The 7,019-nt window shown below is 41.0% G+C and overlaps 1 non-coding gene across 1 annotated transcript; it reads right to left on the reverse strand.

The window, feature by feature from the left end:
* Positions 1–1,366: 1,366 nt before the first annotated feature.
* Positions 1,367–1,473, reverse strand: LOC141694310 (small nucleolar RNA R71). The gene has a single exon (XR_012563629.1). It is a non-coding gene; the product is annotated as a small nucleolar RNA R71 (small nucleolar RNA).
* Positions 1,474–7,019: the final 5,546 nt, after the last annotated feature.

The following is a 7,019-nucleotide window of genomic DNA, read 5'->3' on the forward strand; positions in this document are numbered from 1 at the left end:
TTATCTTGTAACTGTGTAGTATATAAACACAGACATATGGTTTATACTATAAGTATTATCATTATCGAGAAAATTATTCATTGTAACCCTAGCAGCTCTCATGATATTTGTTCATCACTGAGAGATGACAGTTCCATACTGTAACATAATTTATTGCTTTGAATAAAGTTTGTTTTCTATTACTTGTGTTATTAGAATTCGATTTGATTGTGTTATACACTGTATTCACCCCCCTCTACAGTGTGTGTGACCTAACAACATAATTGATGTTTATTCAACTTTTATCTTAATTGTGGATGCTTGGTAGAATGGTACTCGTACAACGAAAGTTGGCGTTTATTAGTTTCGTGTTGTTCGATTAATATCATCACCATTACATGCTAAGGTTAATAACAATAACTATTGAATGAAGTAGTAATGTAGTTAGGATCTCATGTGTATTTAATATTATTAATTTCAGTGTTTAATTCTCGTAGTTAATATTAGTTAACCAATCTTAATTGTTATTGTCTTGGCATTGAAGAATAATCATACATTGGTGAGTAAGTGTTAATTAAATATAATTAATCAGAGTCTCTGTGGGAACGAACTAGAAATTATTTTATATTACTTGCGAACGCGTATACTTGCGTGATTTATTTAGCGCATGCTTTGTGCCTAACAAGTTTTTGGCGCCGCTTCTAGGGACTCGGTGTTAATTTGTTTAGTTTATGTACTTGCCATCAGTGGTCATTTGGATTCATTGATTAAGACTTGTTACTTACTGCTTCCAGTTTTGTTTCACGTACTCTAGCGAGCGTTTATGCAAATACGTTTTTACACTCGCAAGAGAAATCTGGATAAAGCTGAGGAAACAGATAAAGCTCTTGACTTTCCGGAGAAGACAGTTTTTGAAGATTCGGATAAAGAGAGTGAAAAGAAAGAACCTGAAACAATGGATGATCGTCTAGCTCAAGCTGATCCGGCTCTTATGGACTTTTCTCGGCCTAAAATTGCTGATCCGGCTCTTATGGACTTTTCTCGGCCTAAAATTGATGACGTTCAGTCAAGCATCATTCATCCGGCTATTGAGGCCAATACTTTTGAAATCAAGCCGGACACTATTCAGATGGTGCAGAATTCAGTTTCTTTCAGAGGGGCTGCGACTGAAGATCCCAACATGCATATTAGGAATTTTGTCGAGATCTGTAGTACTTTCAAATATAATGGTGTTACTGATGAGGCTATCAAGCTGAGGCTTTTCCCATTCTCTCTGAGGGACAAAGCTAAGGACTGGTTACATTCTTTACCAGCTGGGTCCATTACTACTTGGGAAGATCTGGCGCAAAAGTTTCTGGTGAAGTTCTATCCAATGGCCAAAACTGCAGCTATGAGGAGTGCTTTTACTCAGTTTGCGCAGCAACCAGGAGAATCTATGTGCGAATCTTGGGAGCGCTACAAGGAGATGTTGATAAAGTGTCCACATCATGGTATGCCTGACTGGATGGTGATCACTGGTTTCTACAATGGTTTAGGGGTCCAATCCCGACCCATGCTCGATGCAGCTTCTGGAGGCGGCTTGTGAGCCAAAAGCTATACTGAGGCCTATAATCTCATTGAAACTATGGCTGCAAACGAGTATCAAAACCCAACTCAAAGGATGATGCCTGGGAAAGTAGCAGGTATTCTGTAAGTCGATACAGCTACAGCTATTGCAGCGCATCTCAAGGCGCTGTCTATGAAGGTCGATTCTTTAACCAACTATGACGTAAATCAAATAGTTAGTGTATGTGAGCTTTGTGCAGGCTCTCATGCTACAGATCAGTGTTCTCTTGTTAATGAATCTGTTCAGTATGTGAACAATTCTCAGAGACCGCAGCAGCCTGTGCCCGCTACTTATCATCCTAATAACAGAAATCATCCCAATTTCAGCTGGAGCAATAATCAGAATGTTGTTTAGCAACCATATCAGCAAGCTGTAAATAAAAAGTTCAATCCACCTGGATTCCAGCAACCTCAGCAATTTGCTCAAAGGAAAATATATCCTCAACAAGGAGGTGCTGCTCCACCTTCTAGTGCTGATTTCGAGGAGTTAAAGTTGTTATGCAAAAGTCAGGCTATTTCTATCAAGACCTTGGAAAATCAAATTGGACAAATAGCCAATGCCTTGCTTAATTGTCAACCTGGCACACTTCTCAGCGATACTGAAGTGCCAGGCAGGAAGGAAGCTAAAGAACAAGTCAATGATGTCACCTCAAGGTCTAGAAAAGTTGCTGATGCTGAATAAACAAAGGATGTAGAAGTTGAAGTTGTAGATGAAGAAGGAATGCAAAAGGAGAAAGAGGCGGAACCAAGGAAGACTACTATTGAACACACTCTTTCTGAGGGTAATATAGGGGGGAAACAGCTCTATCCTCCACCACCTTTTCCTAAGCGATTGCAAAAATAAAGGTTGGACAAGCAATTTGGTAAGTTTCTGGAGGTGTTCAAGAAACTTCACATTAACATACCTTTCGCTGAAGCTCTTGAGCAAATGCCTAGTTATGCGAAATTCATGAAAGGTATTCTTTCAAGGAAGGTGAAACTGGATGATCTTGATACCGTTGCTCTGACGGAAGAGTGCAGTGCCGTGTTGCAACAAAAACCTCCAAAGCTTAAGGATCCACGTAGCTTCACCATTCCTTGCACCATTGGAAAGTTGACATTTGACAAGTGCCTTTGCGATTTAGGAGCAAGCATCAATCTGATGCCGTTGTCTATCTTCAAAAAGCTGAATTTGCCTGATCCGAAGCCCACTTACATGTCTCTACAATTGGCTAATCGTTCGATTACATACCCACGAGGCATCGTGGAGGATGTGCTAGTAAAGGTGGACAAGCTCATCTTTCCTGCAGATTTTGTCATTCGGGATTTCGAGTAAGATAAGAAGATTCCCATAATCTTGGGAAGACCTTTCTTGGCCACAGACCTTACCTTGATAGATGTGCAAAAAAGTGAATTCACTATGAGGGTGCAAGATCAAGTTGTGACATTCAATGTATTCAATGCGATGAAATTCCCTATGGAAGATGAGGAGTGCTTCAAGGTGGATTTGATTGATTCAGCTGTTATTTCAGAACTTGATCATGTGCTAAGGTCTGACGCCTTAGAAAAATCCTTATTGAGGGATTTTGACAGTGAAGACGATGAAGGCAATGAGCAGTTACAATATCTAAATGCTTCTCCCTGGAAATGGAAGTTAGACATGCCATTTAAATCTCTTGGTAATACTGATCTCAAGAATACTGAGGGAAAGCTCAAACCATCTATTGAGGAAGCACCTACTTTGGAGCTTAAACCATTGCCTGAACACTTGAGGTATGCTTTTTTAGGTGAAGCATCTACTTTGCCTGTTATTATTGCATCTGACCTTTCAGGTAGTGATGAGGACAAGCTCTTGAGGATTCTGAGAGAATTCAAATCGGCTATCGGGTGGACTATAACAGATATAAAAGGGATCAGCCCTTCGTACTGCATGCATAAAATTCTGCTAGAGGAAGGTAGCAAGCCGACTGTTGAGCAACAGCGAAGACTTAATCCTATCATGAAAGAAGTGGTGAAGAAAGAAATTCTAAAATGGCTGGATGCAGGAATCATATATCCTATTTCTGACAGTTCTTGGGTGAGCCCCGTGCAATGTGTACCTAAGAAAGGAGGTAATACTGTGGTAGCAAATGAGAAGAACGAGCTCATCCCCACTCGAACAGTCACAGGATGGAGGGTATGCATGGACTACAAGAAGTTGAATAAAGCCACAAGGAAGGATCATTTCCCTCTTTCATTCATTGATCAGATGCTTGACAGGTTGGCTGGTCATGAGTATTATTATCTTCTGGATGGCCATTCGGGCTACAATCAGATTTGCATTGCACCAGAAGATCAAGAGAAGACTACTTTCACTTGTCCATTTGGCACGTTTACTTTCCGTAGAGTTTCTTTTGGCTTATGTTGTGCACCTGCCACTTTTCAGAGTTGCAAGATGGCCATATTCTCTGATATGATTGGAAATAATGTCAAAGTGTTCATGGACGACTTCTCCGTCTTTGGACATCCGTATGATGAATGCTTGAATAATCTCCGTTTGGTGCTCAAAAGGCGTGTTGAGACCAATCTGGTGCTTAATTGAGAAAAATGTCACTTCATGGTGCAACAAGGCATCATTCTTGGGCATAAGGTCTCTAGTAAAGGTCTTGAGGTGGATAAAGCCAAGGTGGGCGTCATTGAAAATCTTCCACCACCTATTTCTGTGAAAGGAATCCGTAGCTTTCTTGGTCATGCGGGTTTTTATCGGCATTTCATCAAGGACTTCTCTAAGATATCTAAGTCGTTGTGCAACTTGCTCGAGAAAGATGTGCCTTTCAAATTTGATGATGAATGCTTGGCAGAATTCGAGACTCTAAAGAAGAGTTTAATCACCACACCAGTTATTACGACACCTGATTGGAGAGAACCTTTTGAGGTGATGTGTGATGCAAGTGATTATGCAGTGGGAGCAGTTCTTGGACAGCGAAAGACTAATATCTTTCATGTGGTCTACTATGCTAGTAAGACGCTAAATAGAGCCCAACTGAACTACACCACTACTGAGAAGGAGCTCTTGGCTATAGTTTTTGGTTTCGAAAATTTTTGCTCTGATCTACTTGGGACACAGGTGACAGTGTTCACTGATCACGCTGCCATCCGCTATCTGGTCTCAAAGAAGGATTCGAAGCCTAAACTTATTCGTTGGGTTCTCTTACTACAGGAATTCGAGTTAGAGATCAAGGATCGAAAAGGTACTGAAAATCAAGTAGCTGACCATCTCTCTAGATTGGAGAATCCCAATTCTACTTCACATGATAAGACATTGATCAACGAATCTTTTCCGGATGAGCAGTTGTTCGCAATTCAAGAGGAAGAGCCATGGTTCGCAGACATTGTGAACTATCTTGTTAGCAATATAATGCCTCCTAATATGAATGCGGCTCGAAAGAAGAAGTTTATGCATAAGATGAAGTGGTACATGTGGGATGAACCATATTTGTTTAGACAAGGAGCTGACCAGATCATCAGGAGATATATCCCATTCTGTGAGACGGAGGGGATATTACGAGACTTTCACTCCACAATTTATGGTGGATATTATGGTGGTGAAAAGACAGCAGCTCGTATTCTTCAAGCAGGTTTTTTCTGGTCTACGTTATTTAAGGGTGCACATCAGTTCGTTTTAAAGTGTGATCGTTGCCAAAGAGTTGGGAATCTTTCCAAAAAGGATGAAATGCCTTTAAATGTGCTACTTGAATTTGAGGTCTTCGATGTCATGGGACCATTTATCTCATCCTGCAATAATCAGTACATCTTGTTGGCAGTCGATTATGTCTCGAAATGGGTAGAAAGTCAAAGCTCTACCGACTAATGATGCAAAGGTAGTGTTGAGTTTTCTTCATAAGCAGATATTCACAAGGTTTGGAATGCCATGAGTTATCATAAGTGACGAATGGTCGCATTTCTGTAATCGTAAGTTCACTTCTATGATGCAACGCTACAACGTGAATCATCACATTGCTACTGCCTATCATCCGCAAACTAATGGTCAAGCTGAAGTGTCTAATAGAGAGATCAAGCGTATTCTAGAGAAAGTTGTTTGTCCGTCAAGTAAAGATTGGTCTTTGAAGCTCGATGAAGCTGTTTGGGCTTATAGAACAGCATACAAGACTCCACTTGGGATGTCCCCATTTCAACTTATCTATGGTAAGTGATATCATTTACCTACGGAGCTTGAACATAAGGCTTATTGGGCATTGAAGAAGCTAAACCTTGATCCAGATGCAGCTAGGAAGAAGCGAATGCTTCAGTTAAATGAACTTGATAAATTTCGACTTCAAGCGTATGAAAACAACAAAATGTACAAGGAAAAGGTAAAAAGGTGGCTTGACAGGAAGCTATCGCCTAAGTCATTCGTGTCGGGGCAACAAGTTCTTCTATTCAACTCTCGTCTTCGACTTTTTCCTGGAAAGTTGAAATCAAGGTGGTCTAGACCATTTATCGTCAAAACTGTGTTTCCACAGGGAGCGGTGGAGATTTTTGAGAACGATCCGGGCCAAGCATTCAAAGTAAATGGTCAGAGATTGAAGCACTATTATGGGGATACGGCAAACCGTGAAGTGGTTAGTGCCGTTTTATTGTCAACTTGATCGCATAACTCTATGCCAAGCTAATGACGTAAAAGAAGCGCTTTTTGGGAGGCAACCCAAGATATGAGACCATAGGACATCTTAGAATATAGTACTTTATCCAAAAACCCAAAAAAAATTCGAAAAAAGTTGGCAGATTTTTTTTTCCAGAACCCTAGTAGGCGCCCGCGTGCTGCGCGACCGCGTGCCAGCAGGCGCCCGCGTGCTGATGCCAGGTGACCGCGTGCGTCCCTGACTGTTGAAAAAATGTTTTTCAGCCTAAAAAAACAAAACAAAAAAAAAATTACAGAAGCCATATCACCCATTAACCCACGAATTCTCCCCATACTTAGCCACAATCCCCACTCATAATCAAATTCTAACCCTAATTTTGCCCTATAAATACATACAACCTCTCCATATACATCCCACATACTTTCAACTCTACAAAATCTCTCCTGCACACCAAACACAAACTCTCTAACTCTTATTCTCAGTTCTCATGGCCCCAAAGAGAGCACGAACTGTGGGTAGCAGCAGCACCAATCCGACTGCTACTGATTCTTTGAGGAATACTGCTGCGAGGCCCCAATTGTTGGATAAGACTTCTGAAGAAGAGTACGCCAAGCTTCTAACTAAGCCGATTATGAAGGAGAGGGGGTTTTTCCATCAGGGCGGGATGGTTAGTTGCTATCGATGATTGCTGAGAAAGGATGGATTACATTCTGTGAGTCACCCGAGGCGGTACCGATGAGTATTGTTTGTGAGTTGTATGCGAATACCAAGGCTGACAGGAATGGGTTTTCTGTTGTTCCTGAGCTTACTGTTAATTATCATCCCGAGGTGATT

The sequence above is a fragment of the Apium graveolens genome, chromosome 10, assembly GCF_009905375.1.
Source record: "Apium graveolens cultivar Ventura chromosome 10, ASM990537v1, whole genome shotgun sequence".
Taxonomy (NCBI): domain Eukaryota; kingdom Viridiplantae; phylum Streptophyta; class Magnoliopsida; order Apiales; family Apiaceae; genus Apium; species Apium graveolens.